The sequence below is a fragment of the Oncorhynchus nerka genome, linkage group LG15 (assembly GCF_034236695.1).
Source record: "Oncorhynchus nerka isolate Pitt River linkage group LG15, Oner_Uvic_2.0, whole genome shotgun sequence".
Taxonomy (NCBI): Eukaryota; Metazoa; Chordata; class Actinopteri; order Salmoniformes; family Salmonidae; genus Oncorhynchus; species Oncorhynchus nerka.
In genome coordinates, this window is record NC_088410.1 from 16,017,565 (window position 1) to 16,033,469 (window position 15,905).

The following is a 15,905-nucleotide window of genomic DNA, read 5'->3' on the forward strand; positions in this document are numbered from 1 at the left end:
CAACAACCCCTTCCTCTTAGGTGAGGAGATACACACACACACACACACACACACACACACACACACACACACACACACACACACACACACTCATCCCCCCTAATCCTCCTAGCAGGACCCACAACAACCCCTTCCTCTTAGGTGAGGAGACACACACACACACACACACACACTCATTCCCCCTAATCCTCCTAGCAGGACCCACAACAACCCCTTCCTCTTAGGTGAGGAGATACACACACACACACACACACACACACACACACACACTCATCCCCCCTAATCCTCCTAGCAGGACCAACAACAACCCCTTCCTCTTAGGTGAGGAGACACACACACACACACACTCATCCCCTAATCCTCCTAGCAGGACCCACAACAACCCCTTCCTCTTAGGTGAGGAGATACACACACACACACACACACACACACACACACACTCATCCCCCTAATCCTCCTAGCAGGACCCACAACAACCCCTTCCTCTTAGGTGAGGAGACACACACACACACACACACACACACACACACACTCATTCCCCCTAATCCTCCTAGCAGGACCCACAACAACCCCTTCCTCTTAGGTGAGGAGATACACACACACACACTCATCCCCCCTAATCCTCCTAGCAGGACCCACAACAACCCCTTCCTCTTAGGTGAGGAGATACACACACACACACACACACACACACACACACACACACTCATCCCCCCTAATCCTCCTAGCAGGACCCACAACAACCCCTTCCTCTTAGGTGAGGAGACACACACACACACACACACACACACACACACACACACACACACACACACACACACACTCATCCCCCCTAATCCTCCTAGCAGGACCCACAACAACCCCTTCCTCTTAGGTGAGGAGATACACACACACACACACACTCATCCCCCCTAATCCTCCTAGCAGGACCCACAACAACCCCTTCCTCTTAGGTGAGGAGACACACACACACTCATCCCCCCTAATCCTCCTAGCAGGACCCACAACAACCCCTTCCTCTTAGGTGAGGAGATACACACACACACACACTCATCCCCCCTAATCCTCCTAGCAGGACCCACAACAACCCCTTCCTCTTAGGTGAGGAGACACACACACACACACCCACTGTCAAAAATATCAACTCACACTGCCAATGTCTAAATACTATAACTTTCTCCCTCACTCTCTCCCCCTCCTCTCTCTCCCCTTCTCTCTTTCTTCCTCCCCTGTTCTCTCCCCCTCCCCTCCTCTCTCTCCCTCCTATCCCTCCCTCCCTCCTCTCTCCCCCTCCCTCCTCTCTCCCCCTCCCTCCCTCCTCTCTCTCCCTCCCTCCTCTCTCCCCCTCCCTCCCTCCCTCCCCTCTCTCCCTCCTCTCTCCCCCTCCCTCCCTCCCTCCCTCCCTCCCTCCCTCCTCTCTCTCCCCTTCTCTCTTTCTTCCTCCCCCTGTTCTCTCCCCCTCCCTCTCTCTCTCTCCCTCTCTCCCCCTCCCTCCCTCCTCTCTCTCCCCTTCTCTCTTTCTTCCTCCCCTGTTCTCTCCCCCTCCTCTCTCTCTCTCTCCCTCCCTCCCTCTCTCCCCTCCCTCCTCCCTCCTCCCTCCTCTCTCTCCCTCCCTCCTCTCTCTCCCTCCCTCCCTCTCCCCCTCCCTCCTCCCTCCTCCCTCCTCTCTCTCTCCCTCCCTCCTCTCTCTCCCTCCCTCCTCTCTCCCCCTCCCTCCTCCCTCTCTCTCTCTCCTCCCTCCCTCTCTCCCTCTCTCCCTCCTCCTCTCCCTCCCTCCTCTCTCCCCCTCCTCCTCCCTCCTCTCTCCTCCCTCCCTCCTCTCTCTCCCTCCCTCCTCTCTCCCCCTCCCTCCTCCCTCCTCTCTCTCTCCCTCCCTCCTCTCTCTCTCCCTCCCTCCTCTCTCTCCCTCCCTCCTCCCTCCTCTCTCCTCCCTCCCTCCTCCCTCCCTCTCCCTCCCTCCCTCCTCCCTCCTCTCTCTCTCCCTCCCTCCTCTCTCTCCCTCTCTCCCTCTCTCCTCCCTCCCTCCCTCCCTCCCTCCCTCCCTCCCCCTCCCTCCTACCCTCTCCACATTGCCAAAGCAATTGAAGTAGATAATATACAAAAGTGAAATAAACAATAAAAATGAGCAGTAAACATTACAAATACAGAAGTTTCAAAAGAATAAAGACATTACAGATGTCATATCATATATATATACAGTGTTGTAATGATGTACAAATAGTAAATCAACATACATCTGGGTTGTATTTACATTGGTGTTATAGATCTGTCTCTCTCTCCAGGTCTGAGTGTTCCCTCTCCCACCAACCCATTCCACTGTGACCAGCCCCGTCTCACACTCAACCAGATGCTCCGTCCCTGTTCCACCTCCCCACTCCCCCCTCACACCCTCCCCTACAGCCCCTCTCTCCCCCTCCCTCTCCCACACCACACCCAGCCCACCCCGGCCTGCTGGACCTCCCCTCTAACCTCCCCCATCCCCTCCTCCCCCTCTCCCCCGCCCCAGCCCACCGCGTCCCGCCCCAATCTCACACACACAGCCACAACCCCTTCCTCTGAGTCCTGAGGGGAGATGGAGAGGCAACAGACTGGCTCTACAACCCCTTCCTCTGAGTCCTGAGGGAAACTGGCTCTACAACAACCCCTTCCTCTGAGTCCTGAGGGAAACTGGCTCTACAACAACCCCTTCCTCTGAGTCCTGGGGGAAACTGGCTCTACAACAACCCCTTCCTCTGAGTCCTGAGGGAAACTGGCTCTACAACAACCCCTTCCTCTGAGACCTGAGGGGAAACTGGCTCTACAACAACCCCTTGCTCTGAGACCTGAGGGGAAACTGGCTCTACAACAACCCCTTCCTCTGAGTCCTGAGGGAAACTGGCTCTACAACAACCCCTTCATCTGAGTCCTGGGGGAAACTGGCTCTACAACAACCCCTTCCTCTGAGTCCTGAGGGAAACTGGCTCTACAACAACCCCTTCCTCTGAGTCCTGGGGGAAACTGGCTCTACAACAACCCCTTCCTCTCAGGCCTGAGGGAATCTGGCTCTACAACAACCCCTTCCTCTGAGACCTGAGGGGAAACTGGGAAACCGGTTCAGGTGAAACCCCTCAGAGAGAAACAGGACCCATTAACGCTTCACCGAGAGCATGAATGCTCCCCCTTACCCATCTGCCCAACTCTGTCCCCCTGTCCCCCTTACCCATCTGCCTAACTCTCTCCCCCTCTCCCCCTTACCCATCTGCCTAACTCTCTCCCCCTGTCCCCCTTACCCATCTGCCTAACTCTCTCCCCCTGTCCCCCTTACCCATCTGCCTAACTCTCTCCCCCTGTCCCCCTTACCCATCTGCCCAACTCTGTCCCCCTGTCCCCCTTACCCATCTGCCCAACTCTGTCCCCATGTCCCCCTTACCCATCTGCCTAACTCTCTCCCCCTGTCCCCCTTACCCATCTGCCCAACTCTGTCCCCCTTACCCATCTGCCTAACTCTGTCCCCTGTCCCCCTTACCCATCTGCCCAACTCTGTCCCCCTGTCCCCCTTACCCATCTGCCTAACTCTCTCCCCCTGTCCCCTTACCCATCTGCCTAACTCTCTCCCCTGTCCCCCTTACCCATCTGCCTAACTCTCTCCCCCTGTCCCCCTTACCCATCTGCCTAACTCTCTCCCCCTGTCCCCCTTACCCCTTATATCTCCCTGTCTAACCCTCTCTGCCCCTCATCTCCCAGTCTAACCCTCTCTGCCCCTCATCCCCCAGTCTAACCCTCTCTGCCCCTCATCCCCCAGTCTAACCCTCTCTGCCCCTCATCCCCCAGTCTAACCCTCTCTGCCCCTCATCCCCCAGTCTAACCCTCTCTGCCCCTCATCCCCCAGTCTAACCCTCTCTGCCCCTCATCCCCCAGTCTAACGCTCTCTGCCCCTCTTCCCCCAGTCTAACCCTCTCTGCCCCTCATCCCCCAGTCTAACCCTCTCTGCCCCTCATCCCCCAGTCTAACCCTCTCTGCCCCTCATCCCCCAGTCTAACCCTCTCTGCCCCTCATCCCCCAGTCTAACCCTCTCTGCCCCTCATCCCCCAGTCTAACCCTCTCTGCCCCTCATCCCCCAGTCTAACCCTATCTGCCCCTCATCCCCCAGTTTAACCCTCTCTGCCCCTCATCCCCCAGTCTAACCCTCTCTGCCCCTCATCCCCCAGTCTAACCCTCTCTGCACGGGACCTAACACGCTTTACCAACTGGACCTGACTGGATTAAACCAGACCTAACCGGATTAAACCAGACCTAACCGGATTAAACCAGACCTAACTTGATCAAACTAGTCTAAACTTGGTCAAACGGACATGGTTGATTGTATTCTCAGAACCTCGTGCCTGTCTTATCGACAGACCCACAATGCTTTGCGACCCAGCTCCCGTGGCGTCTTGGAGGACCTCAGGGAGACCACTTCCCAGCCAACAAGATTACACTCAGTGGAAGTGGACTTCTGGATGGACAGAGAGAGAGAATGAAAGAGAGAGAAGGTATAGTCTTATCTCTCTCAGGAGGAGTGATGAGCTGTGATGTCTTCTCTGCACTGACAGACAGATGGATGTGAATGTGTGCATAGATACACAGGCTACTGTAGGTATTTATTAGACTGATATACAGTATATGAACAACTATATACTAATAAATGATGGTGTTTGTTGCATTTTAACACTGCACGTGTTTTACTGCTCTTTTCTCTGAAGAAGAATTAGTGGATCAGGATGTTTCTGTCTGGTTTATCCGTGTGTGTGGTGTGTAGTGTGTGGTGTGTGTGTGGTGGGGTGGGTGGGGTGTGTGTGGTGTGTAGTGTGTGGTGGGGGTGTGGGGTGTGTGTGTGTGTGGGGGTGTGTGTGTGTGGTGGGTGGGGTGGGGTGTGTGTGTGGGGTGGGGTGGGTGTGGTGGGGTGGGTGTGTGTGTGTGTGTGTGGTGGGTGGGGTGGGGTGTGTGTGTGGGGTGTTTGAGGATTCCTCTCCAATCTTTGACAGAATCCTAGAGATACAGTAGGGATGTCATCACTGAGGTCACAGGACACAGTGTTCTGAATCACTGCTCTGTTCGTTGACGGAATGTTTCCTCCCCTTCGTCTCCTAGATTCTGCCACACACACACACACACACACCGCACCCACACACACACACGAGCAGAGCAGAGTCTCTAACCCAGGGGAACCAGACTGCAGTAAAGAGAGAGTGAGAGAGAGAAAGAGAAATCACTGATCAGTGATCAGGAGTTGCAGTCTACTGCAGAGATAGCCTGCAAAGTAATGTCATACTTTCCAGGTCCATACCCAAACAGTTCGAACTACTAATTTTGAAAATTACCCTCTCCAGAAATAAGTCTCTCACTGTTGCCGCCTGCTACCGGCCACCCTCAGCTCCCAGCTGTGCCCTGGACACCATTTGTGAATTGATCGCCCCCCATCTAGCTTCAGAGTTTGTTCTGTTAGGTGACCTAAACTGGGATATGCTTAACACCCCGGCAGTCCTACAATGTAAACTAGATGCCCTCAATCTCACTCAAATCATCAAGGAACCCACCAGGTACAACCCTAACTCTGTAAACAAGGGCACCCTCATAGACGTCATCCTGACCAACTGGCCCTCCAAATACACCTCCGCTGTCTTCAACCAGGATCTCAGCGATCACTGCCTCATTGCCTGTATCCGCCACGGAGCCGCAGTCAAACGACCACCCCTCATCACTGTCAAACGCTCCCTAAAACACTTCTGTGAGCAGGCCTTTCTAATCGACCTGGCCCGGGTATCCTGGAAGGACATTGACCTCATCCCGTCAGTTGAGGATGCCTGGTCATTCTTTAAAAGTAACTTCCTCACCATTTTAGATAAGCATGCTCCGTTCAAAAAATGCAGAACCAAGAACAGATACAGCCCTTGGTTCACTCCAGACCTGACTGCCCTCGACCAGCACAAAAACATCCTGTGGCGGACTGCAATAGCATCGAATAGCCCCGTGATATGCAACTGTTCAGGGAAGTCAGGAACCAATACACGCAGTCAGTCAGGAAAGCTAAGGCCAGCTTCTTCAGGCAGAAGTTTGCATCCTGTAGCTCCAACTCCAAAAAGTTCTGGGACACTGTGAAGTCCATGGAGAACAAGAGCACCTCCTCCCAGCTGCCCACTGCACTGAGGCTAGGTAACACGGTCTCCACCGATAAATCCACGATTATCGAAAGCTTCAATAAGCACTTCTCAACGGCTGGCCATGCCTTCCGCCTGGCTACTCCAACCTCGGCCAACAGCTCCGCCCCCCCGCAGCTCCTCGCCCAAGCCTCTCCAGGTTCTCCTTTACCCAAATCCAGATAGCAGATGTTCTGAAAGAGCTGCAAAACCTAGACCCGTACAAATCAGCTGGGCTTGACAATCTGGACCCTCTATTTCTGAAACTATCTGCCGCCATTGTCGCAACCCCTATTACCAGCCTGTTCAACCTCTCTTTCATATCGTCTGAGATCCCCAAGGATTGGAAAGCTCTTCAAAGGGGGAGACACCCTGGACCCAAACTGCTATAGACCTATATCCATCCTGCCCTGCCTATCTAAGGTCTTCGAAAGCCAAGTCAACAAACAGGTCACTGACCATCTCGAATCCCACCGTACCTTCTCCGCTGTGCAATCTGGTTTCCGAGCCGGTCACGGGTGCACCTCAGCCACGCTCAAGGTACTAAACGATATCATAACCGCCATCGATAAAAGACAGTACTGTGCAGCCGTCTTCATCGACCTCGCCAAGGCTTTCGACTCTGTCAATCACCATATTCTGATCGGCAGACTCAATAGCCTCGGTTTCTCGGATGACTGCCTTGCCTGGTTCACCAATTACTTTGCAGACAGAGTTCAGTGTGTCAAATCGGAGGGCATGCTGTCCGGTCCTCTGGCAGTCTCTATGGGGGTGCCACAGGGTTCAATTCTCGGGCCGACTCTTTTCTCTGTATATATCAATGATGTTGCTCTTGCTGCGGGCGATTCCCTGATCCACCTCTACGCAGACGACACCATTCTATATACTTTCGGCCCGTCATTGGACACTGTGCTATCTAACCTCCAAACGAGCTTCAATGCCATACAGCACTCCTTCCGTGGCCTCCAACTGCTCTTAAACGCGAGTAAAACCAAATGCATGCTTTTCAACCGATCGCTGCCTGCACCCGCATGCCCGACTAGCATCACCACCCTGGATGGTTCCGACCTTGAATATGTGGACATCTATAAGTACCTAGGTGTCTGGCTAGACTGCAAACTCTCCTTCCAGACTCACATCAAACATCTCCAATCGAAAATCAAATCAAGAGTCGGCTTTCTATTCCGCAACAAAGCCTCCTTCACTCACGCCGCCAAGCTTACCCTAGTAAAACTGACTATCCTACCGATCCTCGATTTCGGCGATGTCATCTACAAAATGGCTTCCAACACTCTACTGGATGCAGTCTATCATAGTGCCATCCGTTTTGTCACCAAAGCACCTTATACCACCCACCACTGCGACTTGTATGCTCTAGTCGGCTGGCCCTCGCTACATATTCGTCGCCAGACCCACTGGCTCCAGGTCATCTACAAGTCCATGCTAGGTAAAGCTCCGCCTTATCTCAGTTCACTGGTCACGATGGCAACACCCATCCTTAGCACACGCTCCAGCAGGTGTATCTCACTGATCATCCCTAAAGCCAACACCTCATTTGGCCGCCTTTCGTTCCAGTACTCTGCTGCCTGTGACTGGAACGAACTGCAAAAATCGCTGAAGTTGGAGACTTTTATCTCCCTCACCAACTTCAAACATCAGCTATCCGAGCAGCTAACCGATCGCTGCAGCTGTACATAGTCTATTGGTAAATAGCCCACCCATTTTCACCTACCTCATTCCCATACTGTTTTTATACTGTTTTTTTATTTATTTATTTACTTTTCTGCTCTTTTGCACACCAATATCTCTACCTGTACATGACCATCTGATCATTTATCACCCCAGTGTTAATCTGCAAAATTGTATTATTCGCCTACCTCCTCATGCCTTTTGCACACATTGTATATAGACTGCCCATTTTTTTCTACTGTGTTTTTGACTTGTTAATTGTTTACTCCATGTGTAACTCTGTGTTGTCTGTTCACACTGCTATGCTTTATCTTGGCCAGGTCGCAGTTGCAAATGAGAACTTGTTCTCAACTAGCCTACCTGGTTAAATAAAGGTGAAATAAATAAATAAAATAAAAGTGAATAATGATGTAATGCATCACCTCATCTGACCACCAGGGGGTCTTTCACCCTTTTCCCAGTGATTCCCCAACCTGTCCTCCAGTACCCCCCCAGTGATTCCCCAACCTCTCCTCCAGTACTCCCAGTGATTCCCCACCTCTCCTCCAGTACTCCCAGTGATTCCCCACCTCTCCTCCAGTACTCCCAGTGATTCCCCACCTCTCCTCCTGTACTCCCAGTGATTCCCCAACCTCTCCTCCAGTACTCCCAGTGATTCCCCAACCTGTCCTCCAGTACTCCCAGTGATTCCCCAACCTGTCCTCCTGTACTCCCAGTGATTCCCCAACCTCTCCTCCTGTACTCCCAGTGATTCCCCAACATGTCCTCCAGTACTCCCAGTGATTCCCCAACCTGTCCTCCAGTACTCCCAGTGATTCCCCAACCTCTCCTCCTGTACTCCCAGTGATTCCCCAACCTGTCCTCCTGTACTCCCAGTAATTCCCCAACATGTACTCCCAGTGATTCCCCAACATGTCCTCCTGTACTCCCAGTGATTCCCCAACCTGTCCTCCAGTACTCCCAGTGATTCCCCTACCTGTCCTCCAGTACTCCCAGTGATTCCCCAACCTGTCCTCCAGTACTCCCAGTGATTCCCCAACCTCTCCTCCTGTACTCCCAGTGATTCCCCAACCTGTCCTCCTGTACTCCCAGTGATTCCCCAACATGTACTCCCAGTGATTCCCCAACCTGTCCTCCTGTACTCCCAGTGATTCCCCAACCTCTCCTCCAGTACCCCCAGTGATTCCCCAACCTGTCCTCCTGTACTCCCAGTGATTCCCCAACCTGTACTCCCAGTGATTCCCCAACCTGTCCTCCAGTACCCCCAGTGATTCCCCAACCTCTCCTCCTGTACTCCCAGTGATTCCCCAACCTGTCCTCCTGTACTCCCAGTGATTCCCCAACCTGTCCTCCTGTACTCCCAGTGATTCCCCAACCTGTCCTCCAGTACCCCCAGTGATTCCCCAACCTCTCCTCCTGTACTCCCAGTGATTCCCCAACCTGTCCTCCTGTACTCCCAGTGATTCCCCAACCTGTCCTCCTGTACTCCCAGTGATTCCCCAACCTGTCCTCCTGTACTCCCAGTGATTCCCCAACCTGTCCTCCTGTACTCCCAGTGATTCCCCAACCTGTCCTCCAGTACCCCCAGTGATTCCCCAACCTCTCCTCCTGTACTCCCAGTGATTCCCCAACCTGTCCTCCTGTACTCCCAGTGATTCCCCAACCTGTCCTCCTGTACTCCCAGTGATTCCCCAACCTGTCCTCCAGTACTCCCAGTGATTCCCCAACCTGTCCTCCTGTACTCCCAGTGATTCCCCAACCTGTCCTCCTGTACTCCCAGTGATTCCCCAACCTCTCCTCCAGTACCACCAGGCTCGATGATCAGGTGACCATTAACACAGCTGATTTAAGGAATGAGAGGCTTGATGATCAGGTGACCATTAACACAGCTGATTTAAGGAATGAGAGGCTTGATGATCAGGTGACCATTAACACAGCTGATTTAAGGAATGAGAGGCTTGATGATCAGGTGACCATTAACAAAGCTGATTTAAGGAATGAGAGGCTTGATGATCAGGTGACCATTAACAAAGCTGATTTAAGGAATGAGAGGCTTGATGATCAGGTGACCATTAACACAGCTGATTTAAGGAATGAGAGGCTTGATGATCAGGGGACCATTAGAATCAGCTGATTTAAGGAATGAGAGGCTTGATGATCAGGGGACCATTAGAATCAGCTGTGCTAGTTGTGGAATACATCAAAGAAGAGGACAGTCTGTGGGTTCCAGAGGATGTAAACACTCGATAGCCTGATAAGACCATGAGACGGGTGGGAAACCTGATCCTAATCAGCACTCCTACTCTGAGACGCTTTGTGGATACGCGCCCTGGTCCCCCCTCTACATGGGAGGTTATTCAACTTGATCCAAAGGGTAGAACTGATCCTAGATCAGCGTGTAGGGCCCCTCACCTTGCTGTGACTGTAACAGTAGCTCTGCTGATGGTGTGGTTCATATGAAAAGGTAGAACTGATCCTAGATCAGCATGTATGGCCCCTCACCTTGCTGTGACTGTAACAGTAGCTCTGCTGATGGTGTGGTTCATATGAAAAGGTAGAACTGATCCTAGATCAGCGTGTAGGGCCCCTCACCTTGCTGTGACTGTAACAGTAGCTCTGCTGATGGTGTGGTTCTGCCTGCTGTTCAATTCCATACAGCTTAGTAGAACAGCACCCCCACACCTTAAAATAATTTCATACAGCTTAGTGGAACATCTCCCCTACGCCTTAAAACAATTCCATACAGCTTAGTAGAACAGCACCCTCAGCACCCATATAACTTAAAACAATTCCATACAGCTTAGTAGAACAGCACCCTCAGCATCCCTACTTCTTAAAATAATTTCATACAGCTTAGTAGAACAGCACCCTCAGCACTCCTACTTCTTAAAACAAGTCCATACAGCTTAGTAGAACAGCACCCTCAGCATCCCTACTTCTTAAAATAATTTCATACAGCTTAGTAGAACAGCACCCTCAGCACTCCTACTTCTTGAAACAATTCCATACAGCTTAGTAGAACAGCACCCCTACTTCTTAAAACAATTCCACACAGCTTAGTAGAATAGCACACTCAGCACCCCTACACCTTAAAACAATTCCATACAGCTTAGTAAAACAGCACCCTCAGCATCCCTACACATTAAAACATTTCCATACAGTTTAGTAGAACAGCACCCTCAGCATCCCTACACCTTAAAACAATTCCATACAGCTTAGTAGAACAGCACCCTCAGCATCCCTACTTCTTAAAATAATTGCATACAGCTTAGTAGAACAGCACCCTCAGCACTCCTACTTCTTAAAACAATTCCATACAGCTTAGTAGAACAGCACCCTCAGCATCCCTACTTCTTAAAATAATTTCATACAGCTTAGTAGAACAGCACCCTCAGCACTCCTACTTCTTGAAACAATTCCATACAGCTTAGAACAGCACCCCTACTTCTTAAAACAATTCCATACAGCTTAGTAGACCAGCACCCTCAGCACCCCTACACCTTAAAACAATTCCATACAGCTTAGTAGAACAGCACCCTCAGCATCCCTACACATTAAAACATTTCCATACAGTTTAGTAGAACAGCACCCTCAGCATCCCTACACCTTAAAACAATTCCATACAGCTTAGTAGAACAGCACCCTCATCTCCCCTACACCTTAAAATGATCCAATACAGCTTAGTAGAACAGCACCCTCAGCACCCCTACACCTTAAAACAATTCCATACAGCTTAGTAGAACAGCACCCTCAGCACCCCTACACCTTAAAACAATTCCATACAGCTTAGTAGAACAGCACCCTCAGCATCCCTACACATTAAAACATTTCCATACAGTTTAGTAGAACAGCACCCTCAGCATCCCTACACCTTAAAACAATTCCATACAGCTTAGTAGAACAGCACCCTCATCTCCCCTACACCTTAAAATGATCCAATACAGCTTAGTAGAACAGCACCCTCAGCACCCCTACTTCTTAAAACAATGCCATACAGCTTAGTAGAACAGCACCCTCAGCACCCCTACTTCTTAAAACAATGCCATACAGCTTAGTAGAACAGCACCCTCAGCACCCCTACTTCTTAAAACAATGCCATACAGCTTAGTAGAACAGCACCCTCAGCACCCCTACTTCTTAAAACAATGCCATACAGCTTAGTAGAACAGCTCCCTCAAAACCACGGGAGATGTAGACCGTAACGTGCGTTTGTGAGCAATGTTCTCCTCCAGCCCCAGACCCTTTAATGTCTGACTGTCTGTCTAAATACACTAATTACACTCTAGCTCTAATCATCACTCTAACCAGAAGTATCACAGACACACACACACTGCACATGGTGTTCATTTGTGAAGTCAAAAGCTCCACACAGGGAAGCCTCAGCCTGGATTGTATACATGTTCTAGTCTCTTGGTGTGTATAATGACATACGTGTGTATCTGGTGGTTTGGAGAGGAGATACCTCCAACATGCAACAGGGGAGATACCTCCCACATGCAACAGGGGGCAGCACTGGGCAGAGAATGACAAGACCTTTAGTATAGGAGGCTACCAGACCCTTAGTATAGGAGACTACCATACCCTTAGTATAGGAGGCTACCAGACCCTTAGTATAGGAGGCTACCAGACCCTTAGTATAGGAGACTACCATACCCTTAGTATAGGAGGCTACCAGACCCTTAGTATAGGAGACTACCATACCCTTAGTATAGGAGGCTACCAGACCCTTAGTATAGGAGGCTACCAGACCCTTAGTATAGGAGACTACCAGACCCTTAGTATAGGAGACTACCAGGCCCTTAGTATAGGAGACTACCATACCCTTAGTATAGGAGGCTACCAGACCCTTACCCTTAGTATAGGAGGCTACCAGACCCTTAGTATAGGAGACTACCAGACCCTTAGTATAGGAGGCTACCAGACCCTTAGTATAGGAGGCTACCAGACCCTTAGTATAGGAGGCTACCAGACCCTTAGTATAGGAGACTACCAGCCCCTTAGTATAGGAGACTAGCAGACCCTTAGTATAGGAGGCTACCAGACCCTTAGTATAGGAGACTATCAGACCCTTAGTATAGGAGACTACCAGACCCTTAGTATAGGAGACTAGCAGACCCTTAGTATAGGAGACTACCAGACCCTTAGTATAGTAGACTACCAGACCCTTAGTATAGTAGACTACCAGACCCTTAGTATAGTAGACTACCAGACCCTTAGTATAGGAGACTACCAGACCCTTAGTATAGGAGACTACCAGACCCTTAGTATAGGAGACTAGCAGACCCTTAGTATTGTAGACTACCGGACCCTTAGTATAGTAGACTATCAGACTCTGAGGCCAATCTTTTCCTGGACTAGCAACAGTCCAGACTGGATCCAGAATCCCTCATAGAACCCCAAAGAACCCCAATAAACCCCTCAGATCCAATCAGAACCTCTCAGTGATACTGGACTCTGCCTGAACCACATATATTTAATCTGTTTCATCATACTAATTCCCAATGAGGACATTATGGTTGTTTCACCATGCAGTATAATTTATCTTATGGATGTTATGTCTGGTGTCTCTCACACAGATTGGTTCTCCTTACTCTGACCTCTTCCTTTGGGCCAGTACAAACTCAGTCTACCTCTGTCTCTCTACAGGTACTCTTTCTCTCTGTGTGACCCTTTCTCTCTCATACTCGCTGTGGAAAGACGAGAGAGAAAGAGTGAGAAAGACAGAGAGAGAGAGTGAGAGGAAGGAGAGAGGGGGGGGGGAGGAGAGAGAGGGAAAGGAGAGAGAGACAGAGAGGGGAAGGAGAGAGAGACAGAGAGAGAGAGAGAGAGGGAAGGAGAGACGGAGAGGGGAAGGAGAGGGAGACAGAGAGAGGGGAAGGAGAGGGAGACAGAGAGAGGGGAAGGAGAGAGACAGAGAGAGGGGAAGGAGAGAGACAGAGAGAGGGGAAGGAGAGAGACAGAGAGAGGGGAAGGAGAGAGACCGAGAGAGAGAGAGGGGAAGGAGAGACGGAGAGCGGAAGGAGAGGGAGACAGAGAGAGGGGAAGGAGAGAGAGACAGAGAGAGAGAGAGGGGAAGGAGAGACGGAGAGGGGAAGGAGAGGGAGACAGAGAGAGGGGAAGGAGAGGGAGACAGAGAGAGGGGAAGGAGAGAGACAGAGAGAGGGGAAGGAGAGAGACAGAGAGAGGGGAAGGAGAGAGACAGAGAGAGGGGAAGGAGAGAGACAGAGAGAGGGGAAGGAGAGAGAGACCGAGAGAGAGGGGAAGTATATTGAGTGGACAAAACATTATGAACACCTGCTCTTTCCATGAGACTGACCAGGTGAATCCAGGTGAAAGCTATGATCCCTTATTGATGTCACCTGTTAAATCCACTTCAATCAGTATAGGTGAAGGGGAGGAGACATGTTAAAGAAGGATTTTTAATCCTCGAGACAATTGAGACATGGATTGTATATGTGTGACGTTCCGAGGGTGAATGGACAAGACAAAATATGTAAGTGGACAAGACAAAAGATTGAAATGCCTTTGAACAGGGTATGGTAGTATGTACCAGACACACCGGTTTGTGTCAAGAACTCCAACACTACTGGATTTTTCACACACTCAACAGTTTCCTATGTGTATCAAGAATGGTCCAGCACCCACAGAACATTCAGCCAACTTGACACAACTGTGGGAAGCAGTGGAGTCAACATGGATCTGACCTCTTCCTTTGGGTCGGTACTAACAGTCTACCACTTTCTCTACAGGCCTTTCCCTCTCTGCTCTTTCCCTTTCTCCCTCTGTGACCCTTTCTGTCTCGGACAGGGGGAGAGAGAGACACAGAGCGAGAGAGAGAGACGCAGAGCGAGAGAGAGAGAGACGCAGAGCGAGAGAGAGAGAGACGCAGAGCGAGAGAGAGAGACAGAGAGAGAGAGAGAGACACAGAGCGAGAGAGAGAGACACAGAGCGAGAGAGAGAGGGAGAGAGAGAGACACAGAGAGAGAGACAGAGAAAGAGAGAGAGACACAGAGAGAGAGAGAGAGACTCTGTGTCGCTCCGTGTCTCTCTCTCTCTCTCTCTGTGTCTCTCTCTCTCACTGTCTCTCTCTCTCTGTCTCTCTCTCTCTCTCTCTCTCTCTCACACCTCTCTCTCTCACACACACACATCTCTCTCTATTGCTCACATTTCTCTCTCCTCTTAAAAGGAGAGATGTGCAGATGTAAAGAGAGTATCAATCAACTGGCTTTTTAATAGTTACAGGGAGAAAAATACAGATCTGTGCTTGATTGCTAATTATTCTATGAGATCACACACACAGGGAGAAGTGTTTCCATATGTATGGCTGTAAGAGTGTCAGTCGTCTGGTCAATGAACCACTAAGGAGTGATAAAGAGAATTACCAAGATGGCCGACCAAGTCCTTCTCCCAATGTGGAAACCATTAGGACCGCTGCAGCACTGCCACACACACACACACACACACACACACACGATGAAAGGAAGGTCGTGCAGAAAGCAGAGTGCTAATTGAGCGAAGGCAGCAGGAGTCGTCTCTAAACTACTTCCTGTTAGAATTGGACCCTGAAGTCAGGCCACGTTCAGCACTTGTCCAATAAGAAATGTTTGTTTTCATTGCAAAACGTTTCTCTACGGTTTGCACGAATGAATACACCTCAGGGCACAAACCCGAAAGCAATTACAGTTTGCTGTGGTTTGATCTCAGACCAAGGACTCTGCTTTCATTCAGCCCTCAATTCCCAGCATGTGCGCTAGTGTGCAACAGTCTCTCATACCATTTTAGTAGACATTCTTATCCATAGTGACTTACAGTACTTAGTGCATACATTTTCATACTGGTCCCGTCTGAATCAAACTCACAGCCCTGGTATTGCAAGTGCCATGCCCTGCCAACTGAGTCACACGGGACCATACCTCACTAGTCCCTCCTGTACGAGCCTGCCAACGGAGTCACACGGGACCATACCTCACTAGTCCCTCCTGTACGAGCCTGCCAACGGAGTCACACGGGACCATACCTCACCAATCCCTCCTGTATGAGCCTGCCAATGGAATGGGACCA

General features: G+C 50.7%; 1 pseudogene; it reads left to right on the top strand.

Moving 5' to 3' along the window:
- The window catches only part of LOC115127636 (epsin-3-like), a 35,300-nt pseudogene extending 30,613 nt beyond the window's left edge, over window positions 1–4,687 (top strand).
- The last annotated feature ends 11,218 nt before the right edge of the window (window positions 4,688–15,905 follow it).